We start from the raw sequence: 16,719 nt of genomic DNA on the forward strand, positions 1-16,719 counted from the left end.
ATTTTACTTTGTCGAAATCCTCTGCTTCCTCTCTATCCAAGCGAGCGACTACGTCGGCCGCCTCGCCGGGTAACAAAGTGAGCAAGCGCTGTGGCCACGTTTCCCGAGAGAACCCCTGCTTCTCGCACGTTCGCTCAAAGTTAACCAGGAACAAACCAATGTCCTCTCCAAGCTTAAACGGCCGCATCAGGTCCGTCATTTTGAACAATACGCGTTCTCCTGCACCGTGTGCCTGACTTCCATTACGAGCGCGTTCCATCTCTACCTCGAGACGCTTCATTTCCAAAGCGTGTTCGCGCTCTTCTTTTTTCTCTTGTTGCTCTCGCTTTTTCTGTTCTTTACGTTCACGCTCTTCTTTTTCTGTCTCCCTCTCTTCAATAGTCTCAAGGCATTCCGACAGCTCGTCATCCTCAGCCTCTAACTCAAGAATAGCCTTTAGCAGTTCAGGTTTTCTTAGTTTGTCTGAGACATCCAGACCCAACTCTCTTGCAAGCTCCAACAATTTCGGTTTGCGCAACGACTTCAAATCCATGGCTGCTCTGAATGCTGCTTTCTCTACTGCTTACTATTGTCTTGCCGCAAACTAACCCGGCAGCAACGACAACCACAATTACCAGCTCTGTTTCTGACACTAACAAAAAGCCTGGCAAAGCTCAGAAGAAGAAAGTCCCGCACTCACCAAACCTCGCAGGCAGGAATTCCGCGCAGTCGTTCCGCTGCAGGCAACCAGTCGTCACACAGGGCTCGTTGCACTGCTCCCGGATCGTCGTTGAGCTGCTCAGCATACAGTCAACTGCATCTCTTTGCTGCTGGCCTCCGTTGTCGCGATCTCGCCGCTGGCAGACCGTTGTTTGAAGTCGTAGGCGATCTCACCGCTGCCAACCAGATGTTTGGATCCGACACTGGAGCGATCGGATGGGAACTCGGCGCTGACGCCCGTGGTTGTACCTGGGTCGCAAGCCCCAAGGGTAGCGTTGGCCTGGCGGCCTGGGGTACAACTGGAAGCATCCGAAGGTCCCGGCAAAGCATGAGTCGACTGGTAACAACGAAACAACTTGTTTATTTTAACATCGCAAAGAGTTGGCGGTCAGGTTTGACCGAAGTAGAGAGACGGGAGAGCACTTCACTCAACGGAAGAAATCGGAGCCCTCCTTTTGGCGTCCGGGGGCAGCTGTTTTTATACTCTCGCAGTTGAGGGCAAGAAGGAACCCCTCAAAAGACGAGCACGTGAATGTACAATGGGCTAATGGTGACGCACACTGTCGTAGCGACGCCGTAGCACCATGTCGAGGCGCTGCGCACGATCTCGTAGCACCCTGTCGTGGCGCTGCGCACGATCTCGTAGCACCCCGTCGTGGCGCTGCGCACGATCTCGTAGCACCCTGTCGTGGCGCTGCCGGTCGGACACAATGACTGGAACGAGATCCCTGCTTTGGCATCGCCTGTTTCGGGCCCAATAACTGGAATGAGATCCCTGCTTTGGCATCGCCTGTTTCGGGCACAATGACTGGAACGAGATCCCTGCTTTGGCATCGCCTGTTTCGGGCCCAATAACTGGAATGAGATCCCTGCTTTGGCATCGCCTGTTTCGGGCACAATGACTGGAATGCGAGGAGGATCCCTAGGCGGTCGCATCGCCGCAGACGCGCCTGGAAACACCTGGCGATGAGTGTTGCGGCGACGACGATCGGGCCAAAATGTCTGCCGCCCCGCCGCAGTCGCGCCGGCAAAACCACGTGTCGCAGGCGAAACGCAACAAATGTCATCCCACGGTGAGATGTCGGATGGCAGTTGTGGCAAAATTGATGTATCCTTTCCCATGTAGGCCAGTAGAGTCCTGCCTTGTCTGGTGGGCTTCAGGCGTTCCTCGTGTCCTGCCTTCGATGCTTCGATGGTTGCTCGGAGGGTAGGCAACTTCGCATAGCGATGTAGCTCCTCGACACGTCTGTGTTTCGGGAGCCCTGTGATAACACGGAGAGCTGATCTGTGGAGTACCTCTAGCTGTGTCCAGTGCCGAGCAAGCGGGTCATAACAGCGCGCTCCGTATATCGCTCGGGACGTCAGCAAAGCACTAACAAGCTTTCGGCATACGTCGGTACCAGCACCGTCCATGCGGAAACAGATTCGTTTTATGAGGTGCAGAGTGTTGTGCCATGTCCGACGAAGGTCTGCGAGCCACGCATCCGCTGTGCCTGTGTGGTCAATAGGTATCCCGAGAACGCGCACTGATTTCTCCGCTCGCTGCAGCGTTTTTCCTGCGAGAGTGAGCGTGAGGGCTGCTTCGTCCTGCGTTGAACCTCGGATCGCCACATAGGTTGTCTTCTCTGGAGATGGCCGCATGCCAGTTTGTGGCAGGTAGTGGTCAATAACGTCAAGTGCCGCCTGCAGGGTCTCTTGCTGCTCATCAATTGGTCGTGATGCAGTCCATAACGTGATGTCATCTGCGTAAATTGTGCAGCCCAGTTCGGAAATCGCCTCCAGTCGCTCAGCCAGGCCTATCATAGTCAAATTAAAGAGGAGGGGTGATAGTATGGAGCCTTGTGGGACTCCCACTATGTTTGGGTAAACGTTCCCGACGTCTCCGTCTACCCGTATGGAAAAAGTGTGATCTTGATAGAAGGAACGCACAAAGTTGAGGGGGCGGTCCGTGATTCCCTGCCTCCCAGCTGTCTCGATGATTGCCTCATGCGTCACAGTGTCAAAAGCTTTACGGAGGTCCACATCGCGCATATAAGCACGACACCCCGTTTCATACAGTTGCTGCTTCCCCGCATAAAAAGTGTATATGCGGGGAAGCACGCTTGCCGGTGCCGTGTTAGAAAGTCTGCGTACCCCGTTTCGTACATGGCAAGCAGGGATGCTGAAGCTGCCCAGCTCGTAGAAGGGCTACTCCGCTTGCAGTTGTTGTCTCTTTCTTTTTATCTCGGACGCTCTCTATGTATTAACTACTTCATATGTTATAACTACAACTTGTGTGGGGGGCTTAGAGTTGCGCAATATCACGGAATATTTGCGTGCCAACGTGCTTCCAGTTAGCGATGTACCATGCCTTAGTCGCCAGTGAAAGTGTTACGCTGTGCACTCTGGTCGCAGAGACATGGCGCACACTGCTCGTCTGGTGATAAATGGGTCGTTCCACCCCAAGTGTCCCCGACGTGCCGTGTCGATCGACCGTCTCAGATTTTGTTTTAAAAGAGCGTGGCTATTTATATTCAGTTGCTTAGAGGGAATTTCCCGAAATATTTTTCTGAACAACAACAAATAACAGATGTTTTCATGTCACGTGACGTGCCTTCAAAATTTGCTCAACGCGCGTGAAACATGCTTCTGCACGAAAATAATATAACATAATTTATTGCCTAACGCTTCGCTACTTCGCCTACTATACCTACAAAGATTTGTCTTCAATATTTAAGCGTGCTTATCAGCAAATTTGGTCACAAAAGGTATCTTAGGAGCCCCAGAAATGGACAGTTTTCTTCGGGGCGAAAAAAACACCATTTGTTTATTGCAATTATTTTACTGGTTTGCGCAGAGCTGCATATTACATCAAGTTTACTTAAACTCTTATAGGCAGTACGGATTTCCTTAAATACCATGCCAAATATACAAAAAGTTTGCTTTTATTCCATACCCACGCTTTTTGCAGTGAAGTACTACCCGTGGCGGTGGCTTAGCGGCTATGGTTTTGCGCTGCTAAAACGAGGTCGTGGGATCAAATCCCGGCCGCGGTGGCCGCGTTTCGATGGGGGATGAAATGCGAAAACGCCCGTGTCCTGTGCGTAGAGGGTGGGTTAAAGATCCCCTGCTTTGTCAGTTACTGGCTTCAAAAGCGGTCGACCCACCAGTATCTAAGTATTTATTTATTTATTTATTTATTTATTTATTTAAAATACCGTACAGGCCCTTACATCGTGTAAGGCGGATTACAATATCAAAGGCATAAGAAAAACAGTAAGCAGCCTTCTGAAGTCTGGTACAAGAAATGCGTCCCAACGCAGGGCTCTTCAACATTACTAGAAAGATCAAAACATGATCTTTCAAGTAATGTTGATATCGCGATTGTGCATTGCGATATCGATCGCGATGCACAATCTCCCGATTAAGTGGAGGCTGAACGCTCTTGGGGAAAAAAAAATAGCCAACTTGCTTCCTCGTTATCGACTTCGTCTGCGTACCGTTCTCTCTGACGCGACTCCTTTGAAGTTTGCTCAATCCTCGACGGTATGTGACACCGACGACAGAAGGAGCAGCTCGCGTGCTAGTTTACGCAACAGTGCTGTCCTTTGGCGTTTCGTCGCCGTGACGCCCCCGCTTTCCTTCAGTCCACTTCGCTGTTGCACATAGAGGCGGTCGAGTTGCAGAGAAAACACACTCGCCAACGGTGCTCACCGAGGAAGCGAAACTGGGATAACCCAAACGACGACGTGTCCTCCTATACCGGCTGGTTTCGGTGTTCTAGCTAAGCAATTTTGTAATAATGCTTCAACATTAGGACAGGCAAAGTGAGGAAAAAAAGTAGGTTATGTATGTCAAGCGTGGGGAGCCGGTCACGTGGTAGAGACCGTGTGTGTGTGTGTGTGTGTGTGTGTGTGTGTGTGTGTGTGTGTGTGTGTGTGTGTGTGTGTGTGTGTGTGCATATATATATATATATATATATATATATAACAGATCGTGGTTTTGACGCGTGAAACCGAATAATCCACTTTACTCGGATAATTGAATGGAATAAAAGACCTTCCAAGAAGAGAGACGTACATTCCTCATCACGTAAAACGAGAGATTGCTCCTTCGGCTTTGTTGGGCTAAGCTATACTTCTCGACGTTGTTTATCAGCGTTTCCTGTGCACGTACATTTCATTCTGTGAAAAGCGTCTGAAAATCGCCTTAATCTTCGAATGCACCGACATATTTTCTGCGCGCTTCAGTCTGTCCCAGTAGCATAATTTGCGCTTGCATGACCGTCATAATATATTGGCGATACCATACCGATCTCGCCTAACCGATGAGGTTTCAATGAAACCTAACAAAATGTGTCTTCTAGTTCCGTTTGTCTATTTAGGCGGTACACGCCGTATTTAATCGAATATAAGTCGAACAAAAATCCTGCCAAAAAAATGAGCTATCGACGTATACTTCTGACCAAAGAATCTCGACGCGTACTCGATCGTGAACAAATCTAGCAAAAGTACGGAGCTAACGGAGTTCATCCGTCGCGTCCCGCGTAAGGCGAGTCCAGAGATGATTCAGGCTGCCTTTAAGAAGCCCTGCATATCCGACGCACCCGAAGGCACCGAGGACGACGTCGTTTATGGTGTCGAGGACACCTGCGAAGCGTACGACGAGGACAACTTCTGGGGTAGTTGTGACGAGGATGCAGCATGTGGCTCGGGCTATCGAGATTTAGTGGCCGCTAGCTTACCGCAAATAATGGAGTGGTCGTTTTCAAATATTTTCGTGTTTTTTTCAAAATGAAATGCAGGGTCGACCCATGATGTAATTATATGTTTTTTTTCTATGTCTCGGTGAGTTTAATATACACGGGTCGACCTGTATTCGCGTAAATAAGGTATTTAGTTATTTTATGCGTTTTTTTTTTCACTCACTGGTAGGGCGACGTGGAGTGGGCGCCTCGTATTCTTCGAGTCGCATGAATGCCGAATTGCGACAAAGTGGCGACACATTTCCCGTCCTTCTGTGGAAAACTTCGTCATTGCGCAGTTGAGCGCCCACAATCGTAACATTTGTAAAACCCAACGAAGTTCGCCCCCCTACATTGCGTTTATCTGTTGATGCGAAATTTTCAGTTCCCTTTTTCGCTCGCTTTCTCTGTCAACGAACGACGGGGTGAATATGCTTTATACATTCTGCGTGAGCCGTATGAATGCGAGTTTCGCGAAGTCGCGGCAGAATTGCGACACATTCCGGTCCTTTTGTGCAAACTTGCCGAGAGCCTTTTTTTCGCAACGCCACGCTGTCTCAATATAGCCGTCTCACCTCCATATGTCTTCTCCCTTGGAGACGCATCCGAATCTTATTATTATTGTTTTTTTTTTTTCGTTTGAGTGCCTTGAGTGTTTATAAAGCAGTCGCTTGTTTCTCTTCCTATAATGTAGTCTGCACACGTCTTTACCGCGAACTCCAAATCATTCTTTTCTTCATCCGGCGAACCCGAGCTATAATGGGGAAAAAAAGGGGTACGTCGTCTGCTCGCTTATGAAGCCGCTTTTCTTCGACAAACAAAACTTCTTTATTTTTTATTTTGCTTGGTCCCTGCTCGCTCACTGCTAAATAGTCTACTCGAGACATGGCTCCCCAGAAGGAGCGAAAAAAATAAACGAAAGAAGGAAAGCACGTGGAGCTCATTTCTGAGTAAAAAAAAGAAAAGAAAAGGGAAATCTGAGGGGTTTCGAGGGAAGTGGCAGCGTAGTGCGTTCGACGCGACGAAAACGAGGCCTTCTTCTGTTCTCTTCTGGATAATGCATCGCCGTCGCAGCAAGCGCAGAACGGTTCAAGGAGCAGATGTAGAGTCGCATTAATCATTCGGTATGCATTGCCCGTCTTTTCCCGTTTTTGCTCGTTTTCGAGCAGGTCAGAAATTAAGAAAAGGCGTCATCGTCCCTCCTGCGGCGATGCATAATTGACCAATTAACAAACATGCACTGATTAACTTTTAAATTGCTTTATGGTAAGTATTGCAATTTACGAACGGTAGCCGGAGAGTCTTCAAGGAATATCCACTCGGAACGAATCCTAAGGATCACACGGGTTTTGATGTATGACCCGTGAAACCTGCGGTAAGAATGCGCTACCGCTAACTTAAATAAATGCGTAACCATTTCTGCGCCCACACAACGAGGAACCCCGTCCGTCTGTCTGTCACGTAAGACCAATCGCTATGAACAAGTTAATGTATGAAAAAAAAAATTCCAAAGGAAAACTTTTGGCGGTGGTGAGTTCCGAACGTACACGACTTCAAGCTCAGAAGCCAAATGTCTTGCCCAGTTGGCTTTTGTCAACTGTCGGAGCAGTATTAATACTGCGTCTCGAAACGCTATCGGTCACGAGGGAATAATGCGAGTGATCGGCGCATGACGCACGCGCCAGACGTTGGCAAGAGTGACTTTAGCGCGATGTATAGGAGCATGCGTGCAATGTCTGCTTAATGGTTAGGCCCTCGGCTATTCGTGCTTGAAGTCAGAGGTTCCAGTGCCATCATCGGTCGCCCATTTCTTTACAGCTACGTAGGCGGACTTCGCCCAATTTTGAGGTACCTTACAGAAAACTCGAAGGAGCGTCGAGCGTACGCGAGGGCTTGATAGTGTGCGTGAAATGGCAGAAGCTTGCAAGCGATGCGACGTACCGAAACGTTAGCTTCGATAAACGAGAGCGCGCAAAGTCCCACGCTCGTGCCCAGGGTTAGCTGCACGGCAGTTCGGGCATATATAGTTTGTTTCATCGCTCGTTACAACTTAAGAACTTTCCGGTGAAGCGTACACGTTCCGTTTTTTTTTTTTTCTCTACACCGATTTGGTTCCCTCGGCGGCGCCCGTTCATTCTCTGGAATCAATGAGCGTATAGTACAGTATAGTACAGTACACTACAGGGATAGAGGTTTTCAATACGATAGGTAAGATCGAGATCAGATAGGCAAAACGCTAGATAGCGATAGACGTAGTCAAACGTCCCCGTCCCCGTTTCGAAGGGGATGCCAATAAGCGGCGCCATCATCGAAGCCCGCGATCCACGGACGATGCCGGCGCCCGCGACGCCTTGCTACAGCGTACACCCGCACACGAGGCCTAGCTGCGCATCCTCGAGGTCGTCCCTCCGTTCCCCCTCGAAGGAGAGAGATAGGCAGTAGTCGTTGTTCTCGGCAGCCGCGTCGGCAACCCGCCGTTCCCCTTCGGCGACGCGCCAAGCGCCCCTCATGCGGGCGCCGAAGCAAGCGATTCGCGACGCGTTATGCTTTTGCAGGCGGGGTGGTTCCGGTTCGGTGCCCCGGTATGGAAAGGAAATGCGGCGAGGCTTTCGCGTTTGCTCGCGTACGCTTATTCGGCGCGCACATCACGGAGCCGCTCTTCTTTTCCTGCATCAAGTAATATCTCGTTTTTTTTTTTTTTCAAAGGACGAAGCGCCTACAGTGACGGCGCACACTAAGAAGGAACAAAGACAGGACAAGGCGCTACTTGAAACTGTTTATTGAAGTCAAAGGTGGCTGATTATGCAGCCATGTGGAGAGGGGGACGAAAAAAGAGGAACACTGATTATGTGAACGCGAACTCGCGAAACTAACCTTTTGTTCACTTCAATGTTATAACTTTTCAATATCCTGAAGGATTTTCTTGTTCGCTCTCCCGTGTTTTTTTTTTTTTAAGCGAGGCCTTCTTTCCCTCTTCTCCCGACTTTCCCGCCGCTGCTGCTGTGATGGGGTCTTGCCGCCGGTGTCGCTGGGTTTCTCGCAACACCGCCAGATGGCGCTCGCCTCGGCGCATCTGCGGCCGGCGCCCGGATTCGTAGTTTGTGCGTGTGGCACGTGCTGGGCTTGCTTTCCTGTGCGGGAGAAAAATGCAGTTGCTGGGCTTGCGGAGGTTGCGCGAGCTAGGCTGTGATGGTGTAAACGTTACAATCGTCTCTATAGCTTGAAGCGAGCGCTCGGAGCTGGCGTATGAACAGCGTTGCTGGCCACGTACGCAGAGGGAGCGCGTTAAACGGGCGCCAGCAAAATGGCTCCAAACCGTGCACTCGGCGTTGAGGACTGCCAGGCCCGAAAGAAGCGTCGCGCATACTAGAAGTATCTTTCGTTACGCAGCGAAACGTGGTGTTGCAAGAACTACGGACAGTGAGGCTTAACTTATGGAGTTTTACGTGCCAAAACCACTTTCTGATTATGAGGCACGCCGTAATGGAGGACTCCGGAAATTTTGACCACCTGGGGTTCTTTAACGTGCACCTAAATCTAAGTACACGGGTGTTTTCGCATTTACCCGCCGTGGTTGCTCAGTGGCTATGGTGTTGGGCTGCTGAGCACGAGGTCGCGGGATCGAATCCCGGCCACGGCGCCCACATTTCGATGGGGGCGAAATGCGAAAACACCCGTGTGCTTAGATTTAGGTGCACGTTAAAGAACCCCAGGTGGTCAAAATTTCCGGAGTCCTCCACTACGGCGTGCCTCATAATCAGAAAGTGGTTTTGGCACGTAAAACCCCAAATATTATTATTGTTTTCGCATTTCGCCCGCATGGAGATGCGGCCGCCGCGGCCGGAACACGTCTGGCTTAGTGTTCTGTGGACTGCGCAGACAAACATCAGCGCTGCACGCAAGGTAACGTTTAACGTCAGCTCATCGCTCTCGTATTGGACTAAAATCTGAATAAATTACACGTTGGCCGCCAACATCGCCGTTAATTATCGTCAATGAAAGCAAACAGCATACGAAGCTTCGCTTACATCGATTTCCACAGTGCGTCGGATTCGCACGTATTTTTTTTTCTTTCGTTCGCCCCCCCCCCCTTTTTTTACTGTTGTTCAGACATCTAGATAATGCGAAACACCCGCCGTAGTCGAAAAAAAATTATGTGATTCTACGCGCCAAAACCACAATCTCATAACGTGCCACGTCGTAGTGGCGGAATCCGTAATACTTTTGACCGCCCGGGATTCTTTAACGCGCACCCATTGATTGATAGACGAGCGTTTTCTCTTCCTTCCGATTTCTTTTTTTTTTCTGTATTCTTTTTCTCGTTTTTTCATATTTCACACATGGAAGCGCAGCCGCCGTGGCGGGAGTTTGAACCCGCGACCTCGCGCTTATGGCAGCGCGACCCTGTAGCCACTACGCCGCCATGGCGGGGGCTTAGTGGTTACGGCATCCTGCTGCTGGCACGGTTGTACGTTGAAGTCCCGGGTGCGATTCCGCGCCGCGAATGCCGCGCGACATCCAAGCCGGGTAATTTCCGGGTAATTCGGACCAAGTACAGGCTTGGTCCGAATTACCCGGCCGATTTCCGAATTAACCCAGAAATTGGCCTCAAGCATATCCCCCGTCCCCTTCCTCGCACACCCCTGCTTTAGGTACACGACGGCGGAGCCGGAAGTAAGGGAGGAGGGTGCGGGCACGTTAAAGCTGCTTGGGCGCTCGCTGGTCGTTCCGACTCCTTTGCGCGGCGGGATTTGCTCGGAAGTGTGTTAATCAACAGTGTGAACGAAGAGAGCGTCACAGCTGGAGCGTGGACGCGTGAAAAAAACAACTCCATCCTAGATATCGACTCGCGAGCATCACCATCAGCGCGCCGTTTATTCGCGTTTATCTCTCGTGCCCCGGATGATCTGAACTCTCTTCGGCGTGTATAACGGTACGGCGTCGCGAACGATTTCAGTGCGCTGCTTTAAAGCGAAGATTTCTCTGTCTATCCCCCTTCTCCCCCCACCCCCCGGGGGAATTTGGCTTGCCGTTGCCCTCGTCACCGGCTGACTGGCCGAGTCAACTTAGCCGGGCAGGGATACCGGATACAGATACCGGCGACAGTGGTGGTCACTTGGTGGGCCGATCCTGACACCACTGCACAATATGTATGTCCGAGCAAGAGTTTTACGCCATTCAATTTGTGACACATACTGATGCTGGAGGTGGCGCAATCCTGGTAATGCTATCGTATCACGATCGCCCAGGAAGCAAAACAAGTTCACCGAGCAGGTTTTGAAATAATGCCGCTACAGCGGAGATGACGCGTCCTAAATGCGAAGCCAGACTACCGCCATCTTACCGTGAGCACTATAAAGCAAACGCTTTTCTTGCCACTGCATCTGGATTTAAGATTGCCGGTCGCTTTGCGGATCCTACTCGACGTGCGTATATTTATATCATTGGTTTTAGATCGAAATTTCAACGTGTTGCCAAAATACGTGTGCGTGAGATCGTGATATGGCTGTGTACATCCGATGGCTACGGTACATATCGCATTCATTAAGCGTTGCTTCAAGTTCCTCAGCGAACGGTCCTCCCAATTTGACGGTGCTTCGAAAGAGCGCCTTGTGCCAGTCTGAACCGAGTTAGTCGTATTCTGTTTAGCGTCTCTTGAAAACTCTTCGCGCCGCATACATAGGGCGATTCGACACAGTGCATCTTGTTTTCCGGCGCGCTCCGTTTTTAATTCGCTGCTATCTTCGCGTGAGAGTTAAACCGAACGCGACCGTGTCGGCAATTTACGCCCTCCAGAGCGCGCCTTTCTTCGCTCGCGTTTTCCCGTCGTGCAATTCGTGTAATTTGTCACCGAAACTGCAAGCGGCAGCTGCGTAACACTTCGCCCCCCCCCCCCCCACAAGCGCCCCCGGCCCCTTCTTTCCAGCCCTTTCACAAGCATAACGCCGCTACGCGCCAGCGCCGTCGCTCCCAGCTTTTGGTGGAAGACGCGCCTTCGTATATCCGCGTCTCAGGAAATTTGTGCAGTGTGGTCAAAGCTTGCTCTCATCGCGCCAGTCAGCTTGGAACGAGAACTATAAGAAAGTCGACTCGCCTACCCGTGTCACGGGGGTGAGCATTTGGGAACGTCACTGATTCCGTCCTTGACGCTTCCGTGAAATCGGTGTCACGCATAGTGTCGCGCGCTCGGTCAAATAAACGCAGCTTGCTCGGACTCGCTCGTAAAGTGTGTAGGTTTAGTCTAGCACTCGCTACGGCTCAGGTTTACATATGTAAAACACCGCGTGGGTCACTCTGACACAAACTCGCCGATAATCGGAACTCATCGACCTCAGACTCGTTAAACATGTCAAGATTGTACTCTCATCAGCTAACTCTATCTCTCGGAAACCACGGAGTCGGTCACTCGCCGAGACTCGCTGAATCGTGGGTTCAAGGCCAGTAGAGATAGTATGGATGCATAGCCAGATTCACTGGCAACAATATGGACTCAACTTCGCGTAGAGTCCAGTGGACTCAATTGAAATTACGTGCACTTCGTGGTTAGTTTAACTCACTCAGACTCCCTAACTAAAGGACCGACTCAGTGGGACTCACTTTCTACTCAGACTTGCGCCTATACTTCTACTGGTCTCTAAGGCGTGACTTAAATTGGCACTAACGGCTTGCAGGTATACTACGTCTGGGCAAGTGCGAGTCGATTAGGGCGTGAAGTTTGCCAACGTCAGGCAAGAGAAGATCAGCGGCCGACGTTGGGGGGCGGTCGCTTGCTGCGCTTTAGCTTCTCGTTCCAGCTACGAGCTAACGCGGTCTGCATAGGTTCCTCTCCACTGCACGGATTTGGTGATGTGCCCGTACTTTTTTAAGAGAGCAGCCGAGACTTCCGACACCTCTTCTCGCTTTATTGTTTTTACGTTTGGCCCGTTAATATTTTCCGCGAGCGGCGCGAGCCGATGCAATGCGTCTTGGCAAAAACAAGCTTTCTTAACTCGGCCAGCAGGCTGGCGTAACGCGCGCGAAGCGCTATTTGTTTCTCCTTTTCTTTTATGTGCCCTGATGGGAAAGCAATTAGCGAAGGCGACCGTGTGCCCTTGTACTTCTTAACTCGCCGTCGGGTGTTTTACAAATGCGTGGACGCGTGATCTGTTCCGGCCGGCTGACTCATTTCAGCAGAAGGCGTCTCTAGATGGCCTGTTACTAAGCCAAGTTGTTCAGTATACAAAACGCACGTAGAAAAAAAAAGATGGCGAGAAGGGGGAGGGGAGGCTAGATAGTGTTCGTCCGGTCGGATGCCCGTTTTTTTTTTTTTTTTGCTATTTCGCGTATTGATAAATAGCGGACACATCATCTTTCCCCGTTTCTTTGTTTTCTTTGGGCTGGAATGTTCCACGCAGTCTGTACATAGAGCATGTTTCGGCGCGTTCAAGAGAAGGAGAGGGGGGGAGAGGGGGAGGGAGCGGTTCTGTAGACGCATAGTGGTACTTTGCGCGAAGATTAATGAACTCGCTCGCTGTGGGTTCATTCGCATTCGCTGACCGACGCCCTCACTTTCCAACGACGCGGCGCGTGATTCCTGAAATGCAACGACCGCTTGGCTTGGTGCCTCGCGCGCAAGAGCTTCTTTCGTGCGAAGTTTTGCGAACAGCCCGAGACGACGGTTGCGCGGGCGAACGCGACGACCACGTTGTGTAGAGTCCTCTTTCGACTAGCGACGCCTCGTGCGGTCATCGACTAGAGACGAACGAGGTTCCAAGCTCAGCTAGCAAGAAGACCTCACGCTACTCAGACTTCTACTTCTTAAGAGTTCGTCCTCAAACACCTATGCACTTTTGTGGTGATCTGAAGGGATTCGCCTAGGGGGAAAGCGCCCTTAGAAGCTGCGCTTTCTAGCCCCTGCAAGCCTGCAAGCCAATGTGGCCCGAAGAAGCATGGAAACCTCCTCTCTCGCGCATGACTGCTCGATCCTCTGTCGCCTCTGTCGCCGGTCGGCGTCCTGCCCGCTCCTTTCTCCTCTTCCTTTAAGTCCTCTCCGACATGCCGTCTTACCTGGCTTTCTTTTCGCATTCCCTCGTTAACTACGCTGTCCTTTCATTCTGCATTTCGCGTGCGCTTCCTCCTCCTCTGTCCCCATCCCCCCTGGACCCACCCTACGAATTCCACTAGCGCGCCTCAACCGCCGCCCTGCACCCCCCCCCCCCCCTACGAGAGAGACCCCTGGGGGCATTTTCCTCGCTGCTGTCCCGCTGCCTAACTGCGCGGAATAGCGAGACACAGGGGTAAGGGGAGCTTTTTGTTTTTAATTGGACGAACGACTAATCCTGTTAGGTCGCCTCTCTACGAGCCCCTGACACCGCCGTGTCTCGACTCAAGAACCACCCCACCCCCCTTCTTCCTCGCGCACTCGCTGACACCCTCTCCAACTGAGACACACTCTCACCCTATCTTCTTTGGTACAGCCGACTGTCGATCGCTCGGGCCAACCGGACAGGGAATAAAAAAAAAAGCGGCGGCTCGCTGAATTCGACTTCCCGTTTTGCCTTTTTCCCAGGTTCCGGATCTTTCCGCCGCCATCACCGCAGCATCCGTATACTCTTATTTATTTTTGTCTTCTTCTTCAGAAAAGACTCGAGGAGCTGCCGTCTGTCTTCAAGCTTCCTTCCGCCTTTGTTCTGACTGTTTAGTCGGTCGCTTGCTTCGTGTTTCTCGCTTTTAACACGCCTCCGGGGGATTGAAGCATGCAGAGACCACTTGGGAGCGAAGGAATTTACCCTTTACTAACAGCCTCCGAAGTGTTTTTGTCTTCGTTGCCTCTCTGCCCAGAGAGCTTACCGTTCTACGCAGGAGCGTGATAGAAGGAGTGGATCACTGCCGTGCTCTCGATTTTGAAGCTTTGTCTTGATCCTAAGACGTGCGGGGGATAAAAGAAGAAAATTAGAACATTAGACGAAAAGCTCTGTCACGAGTATTATCAAAAGACAGAAGTCGTGACGATTATAACTCACTCCGTGGTAATCAGACGAAGAAGAAAGAAGTCACACACGAAGTTACTACGCAAGCGCAGAATATTCACTCAAATGTTGGGTCAAAGTGCGAAAAACAGCGCTTGGTTGCAATCAAATTTGTTTCCTTGCCGGATAAACTCCTTCGTTTTGTCCGGCGAAGTCCTTTTGGTTTGTTTCTTCCGCTCTTTCGTTCCTTCTTTATGTTGCATGTTAAACTGGGCTGGCTGGTACATTTCGTAACTTGAAGTTGACAGTGCTAAAGACAGCACGAAGGCGCGACGAGACATACACAGCGCCGTGTTTATTGCCTCTCGTATGGGTTCTGTTTTTTGGCGCTGTTAACTTCGAGCTTCTTTCAATTCTATTTCCGGATCTCTTGGACGTGGTCACGCGTGTATGTGCGCCTATGGTGGAGTTGAGTCCTCTTGGCTTTATTGACATTTTGCATAGCCTCCGAGATCCAATGGACCGTGCGCCGTCTTTTTTTTTTCCAAATACTGTTGGCCGTCTTGGCCGTAACAGGGTGGGTACAGCTGGTTTGCACATAGCGTAAAAAAAAAATGAAAACACTTTACAAACGTAAATTGGACATGAAGCAATGAATGTTGGAAATACAATGCGAAACAAATAATGAAATACAAAAACAATAGTTTGGCTAAGAAATAGATGTTTCTAACATTGTGACAGTGATATTGGAAGCAGCACGAAAGAAAGACTATTGTATGTATTTCTAGAATAGTGTGACAATGTTTGCACGGCACCACTAAGATTAAAATTCATAAAAGGTTTTTAACGTGTTCCTAAAAGATTTCAATGCTACTCGACTGCAAAACAGACGCTGGCAAACTGTTCCATTCCTTAATCGTTCGCGGAAAAAATGAGTAAGCGTACATGTCCAGATATGCTTTTGGAATGGAGAACATGCAATGATTGCTTGATCTGACGTTTCTAGCCTGCCTGGGAGCAAGATAGGACGTGGTTTCAATATTGAAGTGGCCTTTCGACAACAAAAAAAGAAATTTAAGTCTAGCTAACTTCCGCCGTTGAGCCAGTGGAGGCAAATCAAGCAACCTTATCTCAGAGGACACCCTTTGGCCCGTTACCGCACCCTACCGGACTTATTCTCCTTATTGCACGGCTTAAATCGGTTACCTTCATTGTGTATTCTGACGCCAAAGAAAAGCGGATCTTACGTCAGTGTTATTGCTTATCTTCTCACCTAGCCGTTTAACTAGCTGGTTAGTTAGATAGTTAGCAGGCTGGCTATCTAGTTGGTAAGTTAAGCAGATGTTTAGTTAACCAGCTAGTTAGGCGCTTGCCAGATAGCCAATCAGTTACTTAGCTAGATAGTTAATTATACAACTCGCTAGTAAGCTGGTAAGTTGGTTAGCTAGTAACATGGTGATCTAGCAGTATGCTGGCTTGTTTGTTTGCTACTGGTCCGATCGCTAGTTAGGAAGGCACCTAGTTATTTAGTCAGCTCGTTAGCTGGCGTAGCTACTAGTTATTCACATAAATTTTAGGTACTCATACAAGTCAATTTTTGTGAAAAGTCATTTTATAGCAGGTGGCTAGCGTAAGCAATTTTGGGTGTGTCGCCGCTGGCATTCATTTACGTTCCGAATGTAGGACAGTAAACACATAGCGAAGGCGCAAATTTGTTTCTGCAAAAGCACTTTGCCTAAAAGTACTCTCGTGACGAACTCATTCTTTGCGTACCGCACAGAGGTTTGCAAAGAGTGTGATCTACCGTTCTTGTGTTGTCTCAGTAGCAAACTGAAAGGAAATGTGCGCTTGTACCCCCTCTGTGGCTTTACCACTGGAACAGGTGTCACTTCGTCGCTCTGGTGCCCCAGCGGGTTTTACAGCGCAGCGCTTAGGCGCCAGTTCCTGCGCTTGGCGTCGGCGTCGTCCCTCGGCGTAACTGAGCGAACGATGAAAGAGTGAGCGCGGATGAAAGACGGCGATAGCGATGAGAGCGCGTGGAGGAAAGCGGAGGAGGAGGGTAAGGCGAGAGCGTGAGAAGAAACGCGCACTGCCGCACGGCAAGACGGGCTCTGAGGAGACAACCGCTGCGATACGGCGTGAGAGTATAGCTGTTCGCCGATGTTAACCGTCTGTTCACCGATGACGCCATCGATGAGGCATGCGGCGAGCGCGTTCGCCGATACCATTTATGGAAACAAAGCGATGCATGAGCGTAGCTGTGTCGGCGGCGGCTGCGTTAAATCACGCCCGCACGTCACCCACGCGCTGCCCCTCGCGGTCTCGCGATTAGCGAGGCAGTTGCGCCAC

At 50.3% G+C, this 16,719-nt stretch overlaps 1 protein-coding gene across 1 annotated transcript in view; it reads left to right on the forward strand.

Annotated features, from left to right (window-relative positions):
• The window catches only part of LOC142588871 (uncharacterized), a 517,173-nt gene that overhangs the window by 465,598 nt on the left and 34,856 nt on the right, over positions 1 to 16,719 (forward strand). The gene's annotated exons all lie outside the window — the stretch shown is intronic.

This window comes from Dermacentor variabilis, chromosome 7 (assembly GCF_050947875.1).
Source record: "Dermacentor variabilis isolate Ectoservices chromosome 7, ASM5094787v1, whole genome shotgun sequence".
Lineage (NCBI taxonomy): Eukaryota > Metazoa > Arthropoda > Arachnida > Ixodida > Ixodidae > Dermacentor > Dermacentor variabilis.